We start from the raw sequence: 20,023 nt of genomic DNA, 5'->3' as shown, positions 1-20,023 counted from the left end.
ATCAGACCAAACAGAAAACATATCAATACACACGATCAAATAGCAATCCTGAGTCTTCAACATCACAGGTCCCAAAATATCGATTGAAATGTCCGTCCACAGACCAGAAGCCTGTTCTCTAATAACCATGTGTTGCATCCTGCACTTCAATATCCTGTTACACCACGCACATTCAACACATTCACGCACCAACCTCTCTACATGCACATCCATGGCAGGCCACCAATATGCTTACTTGATCCTTTCCTTTGGCATGGCAATGCCCATGTGCGAGGTGTGAGCACTCTTTACTAGCTTATCCCTTAGTGCAAGGGGTGCAACCAACATACTACCGGGCATGAGGAGACCATCCTCCACCGTCAGATCTTCCCTAACTTGCCAAAAGCCTTCGAGGACCTCTTCACAGTCCTTCTTTTCACACCAACCACCTTGTGACCATGGTTAGAACTTTCTGCAAGTCTAAATCGTTCATCTGAGGTTCCCTGTACTCACTCTCAGGTATCAACCCTTCACTAATCAGACACAAATTAATTACTTCATCCAGTTATTCACCTCCAAACCACTCAACATCATCCGCCCTTTCACACTCCTCACCCCGAGTCTTGACAGACAGTCTGCCAGAACTGTAGAGCCACAACCCACTTCAGTATCCTTTGGGAGACAAAGTCAATGTCTTTCTTGGAGAAGACCTCCCTAAGAGGATTGTGGCCAGTAAGATTTCTGAACCTTTTCCCCCACAAAACCTTTCTTAGCTTGGGTACCGCCCAGAAAACACCCAGAGCTTCTTTCTCCACAACAGAACAGTTGCATTCAGCACCTCTCAAGGGCCTAGAGACGAAAAGAATGGCTTTATCCTCCCTATCAAGCATCTGCAAAAGAAGTGATCCTAGCCCCTTTGAGCTGGCATCAGTCATGAGATAAGATGCCTTTGTGGAGTCAGAACTTGCTAGACAAGGTGTTTCATTCATATGTTTCTTAATGCACTCAAAAACTTTCTCACAGCCCTTGGACCCAACAAATGTGCTTCGCTTCTGGAGGAGAGACCTCAAACAAGAGGTTTTCTCTGCAAAGTTCGGAACAAACTTTTGATAAAATTCAGCTATGGCCGGAAACTTTACAAACTCTTCCTTGTTTAAAGGGGTGTGCAAATTACAAAGGGTATTTACCAATGACACTTTGGATTCGATGCCTGCAGCGGACAAAAGGTGCCCTAAGATATCAAATTTGCACTTGTCAGCCCTAAGAGTGCGGTAAGCATCATGTAACTTCTTCAATACTGACCTCAGCCTCCCATCATGCTCCTCAAGATCCACACCAAAGATGAGCACATCATCTGGGTACACCTTGACACCCTGAAGGCCATCAGGAATGCCCTTCATCGCCCACTAAAAAACTGAGGCTGCAGAAATCAGTCCAAAAGGCATTCTTAGAAATCTAAAGGTACTAAAGGTTGTTTCAAAGGAGGTAAGGTCCTGGGAAGAGGAGTGAATTTTCTGAATATTCCGAAGAGGAGTGAAGCCTGGCCTGGTGAAAGGGAGAGGTCAAGTCCAAGGATGAAAAATGCCTTGCCCCCTCAAGAGAACACAGCATTTTAGTTATGTTGTGTAAAGGTCAATGATCAACAATAACTGCTTTGTTGAGCTCCCTCGAGCCGACACAGAGCCTTTCCTCCCCATTGGCTTTGCGGGCCATAACAACAGGAGAGACCCACTCCGTTGCTTCAACTTCTTGAAGGTTTCCGTTGGCTAAGAGATTGTCTAATTCAACTTTCATGCTCTCCCTTACTAACAGACGTGCATTCCTGACCTTAGCTCGTTAGCTGTTTTTAGAACAGCGTTAGATTTGACCTTTATCCGATGAACACAGCATTACTAACAACCCTAATTGGTGGTAATTTTTTAAGGCAGACAGATCTCATTGGGATCAACGCAGATATGTAGATCACATTGATGGAACCAAATTATGAGCGAGCCCCCTTTCATCAAGACATAGATTTTACCAGGGATGACTCTCCTTTTGAAGTCAATTGTGCCCCAGAAATAACCCAGCAACTCAATAGTCACCCCACCTTAACCTTTTGGTCTAATGTCTGGCTTCAACAGGGTGACTTTGCCGAGCAGATTACGCTCATAAAATGTTTTGGGGACTAGTGTTACCTTGGCCCCAGAGTTGAAGAGCATGTTCACGGGAGGATCATTGATCAAAACTAGCTCCTGAGGGCAATCATCAACATTCCCTGTGACTGGGAGAATATTGATTTCTTCCAATTCTTCTTCATAAAGATCAACTTCCCTGACTTTTTTATGCCAGTGCACTTTCTGCAGTTCTTTGAGACATGACCTTTTCTCTCACACATTTTGCACATGGCCTTCCAGCATGGGCAGTCTTTAAAGTTGGCCATATGGCCTGGCTGTCACACCTGAAGCACTTCCCCTGAAAATTGTTTGTATTAAAGGGCTTTGAAGTGGTGCTCGATTTGGGTTTAACAAATATATCCACCACGACCTTGACATTAGTGTTCTCCTTTTTATCACCTGAACTGTCTTTGCGTATAATAATAACACACGCTTTTGAATGCTTGTGACTTTTGGCTATGGTCAGCACTTCTTGAAGCAATGGCGTGCCTTTTTGCTACAGGGCGTCTCTCTTTTTATCGAGGACTCATCCAATATGAACTGCTCTCTTAAGAGCTCATCTAAAGCTGCACCAAAATTGCACGTGGTAGCCAATTTGCGCAAGGTAGTTATGTACTGTTCTACCGACTCATCCTGCCATTGCATCCTTCTCCCGAAGTGATATCGTTCAAGGAAAGTACTCACTTTGGTGAGGTAGTGAAAGTCCAACTTTTTGATGCAGATCACGTATTCATTAAGAGTGGCAGAGTCACTATCAGAGAGTTCAGGAAGGTGTTCAACAACTTCTTGTCCCTCAGAACTGAAGGAAGTGGCCCTTAGGGGCCACCCGGGTGACTAAGAACCACCTGCTATGCCTTCCCAGGAATGAAGAGTCGGTCAGACAGTAGAGAATATAAACAGGATTTATTATCAGTTCTCGGCAGAGAGAGATCCGGTCAGACCTGAACCCTAAGATGGTTGCTGAGTGGACTGCCTTCCAAACTGGTTACAGTAGGTAAAGAACCTTCCCAGCCATCTCCAACCCCGCCCACCATGGAAATGTACTGGCTCGAGCTGGACCCGAAAAATGGGGGTACAGAGAGATGCGCTACTACTTGCGAGATGGGTACACCTTATCGGCAACTCACGGTTATCGTGCTTGGCCTCAGCGTCTCTAAACGTGGGAGCAGAGCTACACGCTCAGTTTGGTATTTGAAGGGAGAGCAACTTATTCATTAGCAAGTCGAGAAACAACCTTGGACATAAAAGAAAATAACAGTGAAATACAGTGTTCAGCTGAGGCAAGCAATTCTGGATACATGGGCCTATTGCTGGTGCAGCCTATGCAGTCTAAATAAGGATTACAAAATACAAAATGGAGTCACACTTGCTAACTGAGACTTGCACATTGGGATAGCTCAACGGGTTGCATACAAACGTGGTAGCGGCAACTAACTTAGCCATATAATGCTAATGTAATATAGCACAGTTCAAGGATAGCAAGGGATTTTTCAGACTAACAGACCCTCCTTTTAGCATTATATGCTAATTAGCTTTATTTGGCTATCCGGTAGGGTCTTTACAATGATAAGGGGAAAAGGATATAGTTATCTATCCAAAGTAAATGTGAAAAGAAAGCAAATGCAAACATCATAAATTGTAATCAATATTCGAAGACTCCCTCGTCGATTAACATTATTGACTGTATTTCTTGCATCATCATGAGAGTGTGCTTATTATTACTTTTTGGTAGTGAGACACTGGGAATGAGTCTGCTTATGCAATACGTGCAGCAAGCTGGGTGGCAATTTATGCATAGACAGCATGTGAAAACGAACCCTGCAATAGCTATCAGGAAAAGGAGTATTTTCCAACCCCATAATGTCAATATTCCCCAGAGCCATCCCGAGAGGGACCAGGTACCATTGTCTTCGTGAATTTCTGAAGCCAGTCTATACAATTTCTGCATTGCAGATTTTACAGTCGGGCACTGACATGTATGTACACGCAGCAGCTGCTGCTGACGATGACATGGCAGGCTCCACCCCTGTCAGCTAAGATAAAATCTAAAACCATCCGATTTTGAAGCGAGACACGTCTCGTAGCTTGGAGCTCAACTGTAATATTAGTCAGTATACCTGCAGTGGTGTTAAAGACTCCCTCATCTATTCTAGTCAGGAGTCGGATATTGCGGGAATTGAACATCGGACCCCAAAACAGTATGATACCCTTCATTATGTCAGTAAACTGCTGCAATTTCTTTTTTAGCTTTTTTAGTTGGCCAGTATTATCCACAGAAGTGGGAGATCACCGGCTGGACTAGGAGACTGAGCTGAGCTAGTCTGTTGTTGAGTTGTCCCACTTTTAACTTTAGAGCTTTGTGACATAGCACACCAGCTTGGCTGTCTACTAGTTGAACACTGGGGTGCATCTGTGTAGCGAGTGCATGGATGGTGCGCCAAAGCCTGTTAACATTCTTTCACTCTTGGACCATGCCCAGCACGTGAAACACTCTCTTAAAAACATCTCTTAAGTCAAATGGCTCTGTCCAGAAGTCCTACACCTCGGCTGTCCTCCACTCTTGTATCCATAACGGTAGGCCCGGTTCTTACATTTATTCACCTGCTCCACACATGCATTGCCCTGCTATCAACATTCCTTTTCCAGCCGGAGGCCTGTGAACAAGATTTTCAAACCATGTATTTCCCATGACTTTTCATGGATCTCTCCTCCTACTCATGCTTTTCATCATCACCTGTACAAACCACTGTGGCCACATTTAATGGAACAATACTGAGGTGCGCTCATTCTTTCCACAAGATGGAGAATGCACCCAAACAGTACACGCTGCACATAACACCTAATAAATGCCTTCTGCAACTCTCACACATTCCCGGCAAGTACACAGCCCATACCCAGCTTTTACAAAGGCCCACATGCTTAGAACTGCTTTACAAATACACAAAATGCCCAAGGCACAGCTCCACAATGTAAAATAAAAAGAATTCTCAGTGTGAAACACACCAGAAAATGATACAAAGCGTGATGTATGCCCCAAGGGTCTTTATTCTATCAGCTGCTTCATCCAGCAGCACAGCTTAATGGCACCAAACCGTTCTTCCTTGGAAAAAGGTGCTATGCATGTGGTGTTTGTACAGCACAAACCTAACCTAAAAGCAGCTGAGCTCCCTATCGGTCCAAGGCAGGGACAGAGTAAATGAGTGATAGTTGAGGCAGCTGGATAGTGGAATTGTTACTACATTGTGATCAAAGGGCCTGAAACTAGCAGCATGTGTGCTAATTCCTCAGCAGTTTCTCCTCTATGACAGGTAGAGCGATGCAGGCCCAGATCAGACAGAAATGATACATTTATAGCTATGTAGTATTTTGAGATAAAGAACTGGGTAGTAGGACGCTGGCTTCCAATAAGACAGCACCGAGCACCCCACCTCAGCTGCACATGGGAACTGCATTGGCTAGATGAACACCGTGCTCTTGCAACCGCTCAAGTCATGCCTGCGGGCGCTACAACATGTTAGCGAAGGGTTACTTGAATCCTCGATTCCAATTCACATAATTTAACTACACACATCACAGTTCTCTCCCCTCACCGTATCCAGCGCATGTTTCCTGACTCGACACCAAAGTGCTGCGCGGTAAACTGGGTGACGCCGGCTTCTAACATATGGTGTGGGGGTGCCCATCACTACAGATGTCATGGCTTGAGGTTACAGCCACCATATCGGAACTCGCAGACCATACACGGTCACCTACTCCTGAATCCTGCCTGCTAGGCCTTCGCCCTAAAGCTATGGGGGGTAAACACTTACACCAGTTTACAGACCGTGCATAGGTACTTTTGTAGCGCCAAATTGAAATTTCTTGTAAAGCAACATCTGTGCTAAGAGGCCGCTGCATACTCTCCTGCAATGTGCACGAGCAGAGGCCAACACACTACACATGCTACTCACTAGAGGAGTAGGGAGTGGATGGGGGGGGAATATGGATATCCTTAGCATAGAAGCCATGAACGATTTTCGACCACCATGAAGGAACTATGGCCGGGACCTTATGAATGCATAACTTCTGTACAATTGTACCAAAGTATGATGTATATCCTCCTGTCCATGCAATCGGCGTTCCCCTGAGGACGGGAGCCACGCCGGCATATGGCATGGATTAGACATCATGTTGATCTCCCCTTATGTGTTCGATGCAGTCTCCCCCTTACACCTGCTTCCTTATATTTAATTTTTTTAGTGATGCGCTGTCTGCGATTAGGATTGGCATGTTTTATAGTCCTCCCCGTCCTCCTCGCCTTGTGATCACCCTTTACCTTAGTAGATCTTGCTCCGACACTGATGTAAATGGCAATGCTGCCGAACCATGATGTGTTTACATATGTCACATATATTATGTCATTGATGCTGCCTGCAACCTGTATCCCTAATTGAGTTTCCTCTTGTTGATGTTTTAAAAGAATAAAAAATAAAAAAACTTTCACCAGCTGCAATCAAATATTTATGAGATAATGAGATGCAAACATACCTCCATCCTGCACGTCCTGGGACTAGACTGCTGGAAAGCGATCAATGGGAAATGAGACAGGTTTGGAGGTGAGCAAATCAATGAAACATTACCTGAAAGAGCAAATTAAAAAAAGAGAGTTAGGGGAAGATAGATGGATATTGGTAATGGCACTAGGGACAAGCAAGAGAAGGAAATAAACTCAACTTTCTTTGGAAAAACACCAGCCTTGTGAATTTTTACAAAGCAAAAATGTTTTAAACGTTTGCAAAACACTGAAAAAACACCTCAATTTAGAACCTATATAAACTGATAACAGAAAAGCTTATGCACCTTGTTTTCAATGTGCATTATCAGAGAAGAGGAATTGCCGCATGCACGGGAGGATTTACAACGAGTGTGCCATGACGGTGCACCAGGTTCAGTTTTCCGTAGTCATGTATTCCAATGGGATCTGGGAAGTGCAGTCTTTTTGTAACTGTGTTTAACTTGGATGCTAATAAAGCAAGGGATGAAATGCATAATAATTGAGACCTTCTGAATCTTTACACTTAGGAATTCTGAGCATGCATACAACACATAATGTGAAGTGCACACTTAGATTAGAACAAACAGATGACAGACAAGAAAAGAAGTGGAGAAGAGCAAAAGGAAGAGAAAGAAGCTCATTAAACGCGGCATGAAGCAAGGCCGTCCCCTTTCACACATACTCTTCCTGATAGCCCCAGAGACCCTCACATTCACCCTATACTGCTCAGAAGGCATTTGGGGAACTGAAACCAAAGCCGGCAACCTGGAAATTATGCTGTAAGCAGACGACATACTCCTGACTTTAGCCTCTCCAGAACGTTTGTTGTCAGCACCGATGTTCACCATATCAGATTTTAAAGCGTTTTCCAGGTACACAATGAACTGGACCAAAATTTGGGAAACAGAGACAAGTTACATTAATGACGCAACAGGGCATAACATAGTCAAATCCAATTCTCCAGCATCTTGCCTCCCACTATGAGTCGAGAACACAAACCGGGGAGACTGGTTTAAAACATGGATTCCAGACAGAGAGCTATACCCGTGCTTTAATATAGAGAGGACTCGCAGGACGCAGGCCCCAAGTCAGCCTAAGTCATCATCACCTGGAGGAAAGTACCGTTTTGGGATGGTTACCCCCAATCTTTTTGCTCCAGATACTGCTGGTTAGGACTCAAAGTGCACTGGAGCAGGCTGAAATTGCTATATGTGAATTGGCATCCCCAATTGGCAATGACTTTAACACCCTTAGAAGTCCCTAGTACATGGTATCAATGGTACCCAGGGCATGGGTGTTAAAGTAGTCACCAGGGCCTAAAGCACTGTTTATGCCACCCTGAGTAGCCCAAGTAAACTACTCACAGGAGGACGGCCAATGCAGACTGCAGAAGAGGGTAAACTGCTTGATCTCGACTCTGCCTTCACCATGTGTGGTAAAGTCAAACACTATTTTTAATATATATCAGTCACCCCTAAAGAAGGCCTCCTGAGGCAGACAAGTGGCTTGGCTTGCTTTGGCCCGAGGATCCGAGTAAACTCCAAGCAGAGCTAAAGCCAGGCGTCCTTCACTGGCTCGCCCACCTCTATAAAATAACGTTATGTTATGTTAAGGATATTTATAGAGCGCATGGCTACCAGAAGGCGTCCTTGTGCTAGCAGAGATTTATGGCAGGCCACACCAGCTTAGTCGGTGGTTTTTTGGAATAACCATGTTTTCAGACGTTTACAGAAGGAAAGGGGGTTGGGTTCTGAACGTAACTGGGGGCCCCGGGGGGGCGGGGCGAGAAGCTAGGTAGAGAATGGATAATCAGAGGCATCTGTTAGGACAGTAGGGGGAGATGATGGATCGGAGGATGGGGGGCCTTTTTTCCAGAAAGATTTATGAGCAATACATTGGGGCTTGAATGTTATTCTTTCCACAATCAGGAGCCAGTGCAAGGTTTTCAGGGCAGGTCTTGCAGAGTGGCTGTTGCAGATCTTAAGAAGCATGCGTGCTGCACAGTTCTGAATAACTTGCAGTTTGTTTGTTGTCACCCCTGGAACTCCTAGATACATTTTTGTAGTCGAGGCGGGAGAGGATCAAGACCTGGACCATGAGTTTCCTTGCTGAGAGGGGGAGGAGCGGGAAGACTTTAAGGAGCATCTGTAGGATGCCATAGCAGGATGCGGCCAGTTTCGTCGCCTGATAATAAATTGTCAGTGACCGATCTAGCCACATGTCGGGACTTTTGATCTGATTTTTGGGCGTGGGTGGAGAGCCGAGACAGTTTGGCCATGCTAAACCGATATCAAATGTGGGTGACTTACCCAGCAGCATAAGCTCCGTTTTATTTCCATCCAATTTAAGGAAGGAGGGTTCCATCTATTTGGGAACTCTCTCCAGGCAGGAGTTTTCTGGATGATTTAAGGCCACAACTAATTGGGTGTCATCGTCGTAGGTGACAATTTCTATCCCAAAAGGGACAACAATCTTTGCCAGGAAGCTCATATAGATATTAAACAGCATCAAGCTCAGAAACTAGCCCTGAGGAACACTGCAGTCAAGTGGGATCCGGTTTGAAATGTTACCCCCTTCAAAGGCTTGGAAGGTTCTATTCTCGAGAAGAGATTGCAGCCAGGTGATAACACTGCCTGATAGTCCTACATTCCTCAGTCTATGGATCAGGATGTCATAGTTAACAGTGTCAAAAGCGGCGCTGAGGTCCAAAAGGATGATAGCTGTCGATTACCCTTTGTCGATAATCATTTTGGGCTTTTCAACAGAGCCAGTAGCGCGGTTTCAGTCCCATGTTGGCGGCAGAACACGGTTTGCAAGGAGTGAAGTATGTTGTGAGATTCGAAGAAGTTGGAAATAGCTGAATCAACATGCTTTTCTAGCATTTTACTGAACCCAGGAAGGAGGGAAGTAGGGCGGTAATTCCCAAGGACGTCGCGGTCAGCGTTGGGTTTCTTCAGTAGCGCCTTCACCAGGGCGTGTTTCCAAAGTGGCGGTACTAGTCCGGTCAAAATGGAGGAGTTAATCATCTTTAGTAACACCGGGAGGACTACTTCCTCAGCCTTGCTTAGGAATTGAGGGGCTGCCCGGTCACAGGGAGAGATGGATTTTACTAAGGCACAGATGTTCAATAGGGTGTCCATAACCATAAAGGGAATTTCCTTGAGAGCATGCTCATCGGGCACGGAGTTCTCCATGGAAAGCGGATTAACAGTGGAGACCGGAGGGGGAAAGAAATTGTAGATATCCTTGATTTTATAGGAGAAGAACTCTGAAAGAGCATCACACCATGCGTGCGAGCCCTCAAGGGGGGCATCCCTCATCGGTAGCTTTAGGAGATGCTTAGCAATTAAAAAAAATTTGTGTGAGGAGTTTGAAACAGAGTTAATTCTTTCCTCATAGTAGGATGCTCGTGCAACCCAAGAAGTGTCAGTGCAAAGTGTTGGAAGTAACTGTGGCCAAGCATCTACTGTAAACAGAGGCCACGTTGTCAGTAAACTTGGGAAAATATGTAGCCTGGCCCAACATTAAAAGTGTTTCAGTCACTGGGTGTAGGCAATTAAAAAAAACAAGTTAAAAAATAAGGAGACACGGCCTGGCGGCAGTGAAACTGAAAGCACGGCCGGTTGGCCGTAAAAGCCTTTGATGCAGCAGGGGGCGAAGCGGGAAGAGCTGCTGGCGGCACCCAGCTGGACAACAGAAAAGGAGACACGGCCTGGCGGCCGTGAAACTGAAAGCACGGCCGGCCGGCCGTGAAAGCCTTTGATGCAGCATGGGGTGGAGTGGGAAGAGCTGCTGGCGTCACCAAGCTGGGCAACAGATGGCTGGCGATTTGATGCTGTGCACGCGCATTTTAACTCATTGCGCTTGCGCATTGAGCTAAAAGCGCACATGCACTGCATCAAATCGCCAGTCTAGTTAAACTCTTTTTAAGCCCCTATAGTCTCGCAAGCTCAATGCGCATGCTCATTGACAGGCGAGACCTAAAAAGTCAATCTAGCTAACACTGCATCTACCATCGCTAAGCAAAAAGAACACTTCAGACCCATCACAAAGCGACATGGGTCACTTACAGAGACACAGCAACCAATGGAAACACTAAGCGACTTACAAAGACAACTGGAAATAAGGTCAGCACTGCCAGAGATCCCGCAAATCACCCCAGAAAGTAAATATGGTAGAGCACAAAACTCACTGACTCGTCTTCAACCGTGCATGGTCACTCCAAACATGCCGCTTTGTAAATTAACGATAAGCGACTACACGGTCTTGAGCACCTTCGCTTTGGCCGTTGTCTTTTTTAGATTGCGGTCACAGAAGTCTACATTTGGGTACGGCTTCCGGTTAGTCCCTTTTCTACTTCCTTTAACCCCTTGGGCGTGGCCGCGATTCTGCGCCTGTGCGGTGTTTTTCGAAGTGGGCGTGTTTATGACGGCCCCCAGCCGTCATCAGCACACGAGCCCCGTGATGCATGACAGCATTGAAGGGGTTAATTACGTTGGAAATACAGCCGTGAAACTAACTGTCCTGCATGCCAGTGCATACAGACACATTGATTTAGCCGGTTCGTAATGGAACTGTAAGAGACTACGTGGTTAGTTTCTTTAGTTTACTTTATCCCCATAATGACAAGTTCGGATCGCTTCAGCTCTGGGCAGTTTGATTTTCTTTTTTTATCACAAACGGAAAACTTTAAGCTACCGCACTTTGGTTCCACACTTTGCTTAAATTTCACATTTATATTCTCCTGAACACCTTTGATCTGGGCTGTTTTGAGCATGTGCACTAATGTGTTTATGCCTCATTTACGTTGCACTTAAATAATGTGATGTAGGCGTCCAGTGCTGATTCCTTGCCCATATGTTCCCATGCTCATACTTTGGTGGTGATATGATGATGCAGGGATGTCTTCCTTCTAGACCTTGTGTGTAGGTCCCATGCGATTAGTGTGCATTTACGCCTAGGGAGGAGCCTCATGATTTATGCAAATGTGTGGAGGCCCTTGCACTGATGGTCGTTGTGCATAATATGCCCCTAACGTTCACATGTTTATGCCCACAGGTGTATGCCGATTGATAATGCTTTATGTTTATGGCAATGTTGCTAAGGCTAGGCATAATGGACTTATGATAATGCTGAGGTGTTATGCTGATAATGTTTTTCCCCTAAGGCTAAAGCTGATGGACTCTACATCTATTCCTTAGACTTATCTGATTGGCCCTGCCTAGTAAATAGTCACATGTGAATTATTACCTAGTGCCAGCTGGCACAGTTTATCTGCACCTGTGATTCCCTTCTGATGTGTTCATTCGACAATACACATACTGTTTTCCACCTAACCTGGTGAGGAGTCTTTTTGTAGTGTGCCTTGTGTGTCGCCTGTGTGTGCTGCGCGGATGCTTTATACATTAGGTTTCATCTACAAGAGCGTGCCACAATCCACAGATTCATTTTGCATCTCTTTAACTACCAGGACCGCGACTACATTATGCATGTCGCCAGGTCCATGGGCCCCAGGCAAATTGCCCAAGGCTGAGTGACCATCTATCCAGACTACACTACAGAAGCACAGAGACTGAGAGGTTCATTCTTGCTGGTCAAACTGGCCTGGAATGTTCTCTTATGTACATGGCTACATTGCTCCTGGTGGACTCTGAAGCCATGCTATTTTTCACAAAACCACCAGATGCCCAAGGCTGGCTGGAGACTAAAGAGGTGTAGCCAGCGCCTACATTCAACTGAATACAGGCTAGAAACCTCCAGATCACAAAGGAGTGAGCACAGGAGCAGGCCCTCCAGCGAACAGGCGGTTCAACAACGCACTGTTAACATTGGAAAATACGACATCAATGCACGTCATGATACATGTACGTAAAATAAGAAAGTCGCGTCACCACCACTCTCTTGGGCAGAGATACAAAGGGAAACACGTTTATCGCATGTAAGCGCAGAGAGTTTTAACTTGAAAGAAGGTTGGGCACTTTGTCCAATCATAATCTCAGGGATCACACCTGCGGGTTCCCGGAAGTCTTTAGGACTCAGTAGCTCTTCTTATAATGTTAATAAATAAAACTAGTCAAGGGGGAAGTGGTGCCAAATAGAAACTGGACACCTCATTGGGTCTGTCCCCTGCTACTGTGTTTCCAGTTCAAACACCTCTTAGCCAATAAAATAAAATGAAACCCGCCAGGTAATTCTTAACCAGGCATGCGTAGAATTGCACAATCGTAAATGCAGCGCACGCGTGGCTTGCCTTCTCAGTTTGTGAATGGCCACCAGCTTGCGAGTATATGAGCATTCACAAACTCAAATCGGACCTTTCCCTGCGCTGGAAATGGTTAATTCTACTGCAGAAAAGGATGAAGAAACTCTCAGTGGCTGGGAAACCTGGCGGTGGCATCGAAGGGGCATATCATGGGAAAATGGAGAAATAACAATGGGCACAACATTTCCTCAACAATTAACTAACTAAAACCGACAATGACCATATATGGCCATAAGGAAACCTTAGTCATGCAATTAACTCCAACCCGGGAAAAGGTATAAAACCCCAGTTTCAAAATTACTTCTGGCATTATCACCGGAGCCACGTAGGGATCGATCAGGAGGTATTTCCTCGTAGAAATCGTGAGTAGAAAGGTCTGATGATTGTGAGCACTGCCACCACTACATGAATGTAAGTTAAACCAAGACCTGAATATGCCTTTCTTTCTCAAACAGGTGCTAGTTAGCACACCAGATCCTGACGTTTTGGCTCATGAGGTTTATCTACAACTCCAAAACAGTATGTTTTAAATATGTAATGGCATGAAATTGACATTTTTCCTCCTCACTTTACAGGGATATAACACAAACTTTGTCCTTTCCCTCTTTACCAACAATAGTGTTACGACCAGGAAATGATTTGAAAACATCTGATCAAAAATTTCCTCATTAAGTGTGTGTGCTCTATGTTGTGTGTCAGTGAGTCTAGTGTGTTTTTGGTAAAATATTTTTATCCCACTATAAGCACTGGAATACAGCTATAGTATGTCACCTGTAACCACTGGATATTTTACCTATGGATATGGAGAGGGAGACCACCCCAAAAAAATGTTTTGTCTTCTTTCCTTTACAGGTTGATCAATAGACAACGTCTTTTTTTTAGGTACATTACTTTTACCTGCACTGTAATTTTTCCTCACTTTTATTAGAAAATTCTGGTATTAGTTAGAGAAACGTGAGTAAGGTGGTGATTTGTGCACCCCGTTCTGAAGAAGGTGCTTCTGGCACCGAAACATGTTGACACACACAAAAAGAAGGTAACACACATTGTCAGCGTAGTGACCTCCCACCCTCATTTTTAACAGCACCAGCCCGGGGGCTTATTAAATAATTTTTAGTCACCCCACTAGCCAGGTTCTTTTTAACTATCACTATTTCCCAAACCCCACAATACACTCACATTTATTCAGAATACCCCCTCACCAACACCACACATAGTCTAACAAGTGCTCCCACGTCTCCGTAGGTCGCAGCACGCCGTACCCCGTAGAGGGGTACGATGACCCCGATGATGAAGCATGACACGCCCGAGGCAAAACAGCGGGAGCCGTTGAGAGGGTGAGTGGCTCGGACGGGCCACAGCTGGTGCAGAGATAAGCAGGACACCCGGGACCCTGCGAGGGGAAATTGAGGAACAGCGAGAGGGCCACACTGAAAGACGCCCAGCCGGGTAGCGGCGGAGGAACAAGGCTGAGGAGGCCGCAGGCAGTGGGAGAGCACCTGGGGGAAACTCACAACACCCGGCGGTGGGAAGAGACCGGCCGGCGGGGTGCCCGGACGCTGACAACCCAAAGAACCATGGGGAAAAAGGAGACTCTGCCGAAAGGACCCAAACAAGGCCCGATGGACAACTTTGCGGCACCGCGCCAGGGGCGGAAGGTCAACCCGCGCCCTCGAACACGCGTTCAGACACTGAGCTACTGATGGCGGCAATTCAGGCCTCCCGCACAGACATTCAGGAGTCCAGGGCGGCACTGGAGGTCAAAATCGGCGAGGTGGGCTCGTAAGTGACACTCTTACGACAGGACTTCCGCAATCTATCTGACAGGGTCACCGCTGCGGAGGCTCGAGTGGGGGAAGCCGAGGATTCGATCACAACTCTTCGAAGAGACATGGCGGAACTGCAGGCCACGAATCGCCAGCTCACCTGGAAGGTGGACGCCGCCGAAAATAGGGCCCGGCGCAACACCCTACGCTTTGTAGGCTTCAGAGAAGGAATTGAAAAGAACGACATGGTATCCTTCCTTCATGCGTGGCTACGAGAAACATTCCCCCTGGCGCAATTCTCACCATGCTTCATAATAGAGAGGGCACACAAAGCACTCCTCGCGAAACCGCCTGAGGGAGCAAAACCGCGTCCGATCATTGCACGTTTTTTGAACTTTGCAGACAGAGATTTGATACTGAGGGAGGCGAGGAAGATGGGGGAGATTCGTCTGGAAAACTCGCATGTTATGATCTTCCCGGACTATAGTCAGGAGGTGCAAAAGCAGAGGCGATCCTTCGACTCAGTAAAGGCTAAAGTCAGAGACTTAAAAATTCCGTACATGTTACTGTTCCCTGCGAAGCTTAAGGTGATATTCAATGAGCGGACACTCTATTTCGTACACCCGGAAGACGCTTGGCAATGGCTGGAGGAGCATCCGATCCTCAACAGCAGGGAGAGTGATGTGCTAGATAGGTCACGGAAAAATGCGACACACTGGGAACATACGAAACCTCAATGACTGAAATCCAGGCGATCTAAGAGGCAAACCCCAGCGACGCCATACAGAAGCCGCGGTACAGGACAGGCAAGGAAAGGGCGCTCCGCTTCTCCAAGAGGTGCAGCTGCATCCGGGTCGAGAGACGCGGCGTTGCGCACCACTGCACGGTCGGAAGGCGAGGAGGAGGAGACACTGGACAGCCACTCATCCGGCGGAGAGGGAGAGGAGGATGACGGACAATCAGACCATCCGCTGGTGAAGGAGATACGGGTCATGGAACATGACCTATCAGGACAGCACAGTGCCCCCGAATCTGAAATTCCAGACTCTAAATCCTGACGGAAGAGAGACTGCTGCACAAACTACGTTCTGAGTCTGGAGCCATGGGGAGTTAGGTGAAATATTGTTCATTTGGAGGACTGGGAGGTCTGGAGTGGCAGCCTGCCAAAAGGAAGCACGCAAGTTAACACGCCCACTTTATTGTGCTTTGCTTGACACGTAGATAGGGTTGTTGGGTGTTTACTAGGGTGGGTTGGCGGGTGGGCGACAGGCCTACTCCTTGGGAAAGCTATGTCCTGAGTAAGGACACATCTGGAAGGGGAGGGAGGTGGGGTGGGGGGAGGGGGATGCTCAAGTTGGTGGGGATGCAGGGGGGAGGGCATTACAGTTATTTGTATTTCAAATTTGTTGGGGCAGGGTACGGGGAGGGACTCAGGTGGGAACACTGAAGACTCGGGTAGAAAATCACTTCAGCAATTTATGTCTTCGCAACACTGCCAACCGTAAGTGTTGGGTCACACATGGTCACTGCACTCTTCCATGGCCGGTACCGTAGAAGCATCACACGTGGCTGGCAAGAGGTTGAACATACGGACGTGGAATGTCAATGGGTTGGGGTCGAAAATCAAGAGAGGGCTGGTAAACGCATACATTAAAAAGACTGACCCCGACATCATTTTTCTGAAAGAGACGCATCTTGGGGGTACTCAGTGTTCCTTTGTTGCTAGGGGCAAATATAGGATGTTGGTCCATGCGGGTTACACTTCAGACTCCAGGGGAGTGGCAGTCATGATTAAAAAACCCCAACCTTTCGCCATCACACATACGTGGCTTGACCCACAGGGTACCTATGCGGGAGTTCAGGGCAACTGGAATAGGCACACGTATACCTTGATCTCTGTTTATGCACCACCTAAGCTGCAGTCGCGCACAAATGCCTCAGTCGCGAACATCCTCTTAGACACAGCAGACACGATACAGGTGGTGGGAGGGGACTTTAATGATGTCATGGACGTTGCCCTCGACAGATCAGGCACCATAGTTGACGGCGGACATAGGACGGCATTGTTTGATCTGATGTCCTCCTTGGGGCTGACGGACGCATGGCGGTGACTTCACCCGACGCAGCGCGCCTACTCCACCTACTAAGGGGCGCATCGGACGTTCTCCCGTCTTGATTATGTTTTCATGCACAGGCAATGGCTGGAAGTAGGGGATGTAGCTGACTACAGAGCCAGGGGCATCTCTGACCACTCACCTTTGTATGTTAGAGTAGGGCGTGACAGAGCTGAGGATGCGGGGTACTGACGACTCGCGGCCTGGGACCTCCAGAACGCAAAAATACTGAAAGATGTGAGGACAGACATAAAGATATACCTCAAGGACATTGTCAAAAATCACATTATGGGAGGCCCTGAAACCAGTCATGCGCGATAGGATTAGGCTTTGACTAGAGGAAGACAGACGGCGACTTCAGGCAGAGGCAGCAGCCCTGGAACAGTCTATTCTAAAATAGGAAGGCGAATACCTAGCCCATAAGTCCGAAAACTCCCTGCGGCGGTTACTTGACGTTCAGAAGCAATATCGGGAATTGGTGACTAACGAAGCCAAGACCTAATCACAAGCGACCTACACAGATTGTATGACGTGGGGGATAAGTCAGGGAAATTACTGGCATGGCTCAGCAAGAAGGAGAGAGCAGAGAGGTGGATAGATGGCATAGCCACGATGGGAGGTAATGCGGTCAAAACTGACGTAGAAATAGCGGAGGCTTTTGCTACCCACTATGAAACCTTATACAAAGCGCGCGACCTGGCGACTTACGAGGAGGCCCTTCAGTATCTGGACAACACCACCTTGCCGGTCCTTCCACCGGAAGAAGTGGACACATTAGAAGCTGACATAACGTTAGAAGACATCACGACCGCTATTGCCAGACTCCGACCGGGTAAAACACCGGGCCCGAATGGATTCCCGGCAGAACTCTTTAAATGCACATCAGACCTGCTGACCCCCCACCTTCGGGGCCTCCTAATAGACGCCCTTGAGATCGGAGAACTCCCTCCGGATCTTACTATGGCCACAATTATACCATTAATCAAGGAGGGTAAGCCACGAACTGAATGTGCCTCCTACCGGCCGATATCTCTACTCAACACGGAAGTAAAAGTGCTGGCGACCATCCTAGCGGTTCGCTTGAGGGCGGTCATAACAGGTCTGGTACATATGGACCAGTCAGGTTTCCTACCTGACAGGGCAACGAAGCTAAATCTCCGCAGAACTCATAACTGGCTCCAGGAGGTAAAGGAGAGGGAAGACCCACACTGGTTCCTCTCCCTGGACGCTGAAAAAGCGTTCGATGCGGTACATTGGCCCTTTCTGTTTGCAGTGCTCCGGAGATTTGGATTCGGTCCAAAGTTAACGGCGTGGATCAGACTACTCTATACCGGCCCAAGGGCTAGGGTGAGGGTTAATGGAACGCTCTCCCGAATATTTCCTATACAGAGAGGTACTAGGCAAGGATGCCCCCTGTCCCCACTTCTCTTTACACTTGTAATAGAAGCCCTAGTGGACAGGGTCAGACACAATGCAAATATGCACGGCTTCACTGATGGGGCGACGACGCTCCCCCCCGAAAAGATTTCGCTTTACGCGGATGACGCCCTGCTCTATATAACAGAGCCCGAGACGACCGTACCGGAGCTCTTCCGAGAATTGGAACAATATGGGGAGATGGCGGGCCAAAAAATAAATTGGCACAAATCAGTACTATACGACCCGAAGGGGAGAAATCAGTGGGGGAGTTTACCAGGGGAACTGACGACGACAGCAGAAGGGTTCCAGTACCTGGGGGTTTATATTACGACGAACATCCCTCTCTCGTTCCAAAAAAACGTGGAGTGTATCATCGTGAACGCGGTGGCGGATATGGACCGTTGGAGACGGCTCCCTTTAACACTCCTGGGCAGGGCAGCCATGTATAAAATGGTTGTCCTACCGAAATTTCTATACGCCCTCCAAAACGAGTACTATCCGCTGCCAACTACGGTCTTCTCCAGGATCCATGCAGATTTGCGATCTTTCCTCTGGCTCGGGAAACAGGCGAGGGTGGCCCTGGCCACACTACAAAGACACCAGTACAACGGGGGAATCTCGCTTCCCAATTTGGAAGCCTACTACTGGGTGGAACATCTGACTCCAATCAATGATTGGCTCCATGCGGCGGCGGACCACCCGACATATTCCCTGGAAAGAGCTAAACTGGCGCCCAGAAATATACTGCAGTATCTCTATGGGGATGCGAGGAGAGCCCACCTTCTCCCTGCTACATCCATAACGCTAAGGGCCTGGACGAAAGCTACAAAACGCATGGGGTGGGAACACAAACCTACAAGGCAGACACCACTGTGGTATTGTCGCTGGCTACATGAGTTACATAAACTACGTGGATTCCAGAGATGGGACGACATTGGCATTTCTACTATTGGAGATGTAATAGCCAAGGGGGAACTAAAGTCGTTCAGGGCCCTCCAAATGGAGTTCGGGTTGCACACCACGCAACATTTCAAATAGGTACTGCTGCGCCATGCCTGGCAGACCCAGAATATCTTGCTGCTTGATATTCCCGAGTATGCACCACTGGAGGGGAGACTGCTCCAGGAACACATGGTTGGACAGGCGGTGTCCCTCACATATAAAACACTGACGAACCATATGTTGGATGACTTAACAAAACTTAGACAGGTATGGGAGGCGGAGGTAGGGGAGATGGAAGACCTGGACTGGGAGATAATCTTGACACACCCCCGGGATTCCGGGAAGTGGCCATCAAGTCCAGGCTGCGACTGATCCAATTTAACTTTCTCCCCAGAACATACTTCGACAGGGTACATCTATACAAAATGGGGAGAATAGAGGGACCATGATGCCTTAGGTGCCGGCGGGAGGACAGTATGGACCTGTTCTGTCATACAGAGGTACTGGTCGCAGATCTTTCAGGAACTTGAAGAAGTCCTCGGGCTCCCATCCCTATAGACCCTAAGTTGGCGCTGCTTGGTATGTCGACCGAAGTAGACCTGACCCGCCCACTACTCATTTTCCTGGTCCTGGCATTAGTAGTTGCCAAGTGGGACATTGCAAAACATTGGGGAGCGCCAGAATCCGCGGACCTAGAGGAGTGGAGGAGAGGTTTAGACCTGTAAATGGCAGCGGAGAGGGTCACGTACAAGGCGAGAGGTTGTCCCCGGAAATTCAGGAAAGTTTGGTCTAAATGGAGACACTATCATGGATTGGATGGGGGGTTGTAGTGGGATGTGAGAGGGTAGAGG

General features: G+C 47.4%; 1 long non-coding RNA gene across 1 annotated transcript in view; it reads right to left on the bottom strand.

The window, feature by feature from the left end:
* The window catches only part of LOC147660718 (uncharacterized), a 74,175-nt gene that overhangs the window by 45,458 nt on the left and 8,694 nt on the right, over window positions 1–20,023 (bottom strand). The window contains exon 2 of the long non-coding RNA XR_015306196.1: window positions 6,663–6,754. This is a non-coding gene — a long non-coding RNA (uncharacterized LOC147660718). The remainder of the gene's footprint in view (window positions 1–6,662; window positions 6,755–20,023) is intronic.

Source organism: Lissotriton vulgaris, unplaced genomic scaffold (genome assembly GCF_964263255.1).
Source record: "Lissotriton vulgaris unplaced genomic scaffold, aLisVul1.2 SCAFFOLD_2418, whole genome shotgun sequence".
Lineage (NCBI taxonomy): Eukaryota > Metazoa > Chordata > Amphibia > Caudata > Salamandridae > Lissotriton > Lissotriton vulgaris.
The sequence above is the reverse complement of the archived record's forward strand: the minus strand, read 5'-3'. Positions and strand labels throughout refer to the sequence as shown.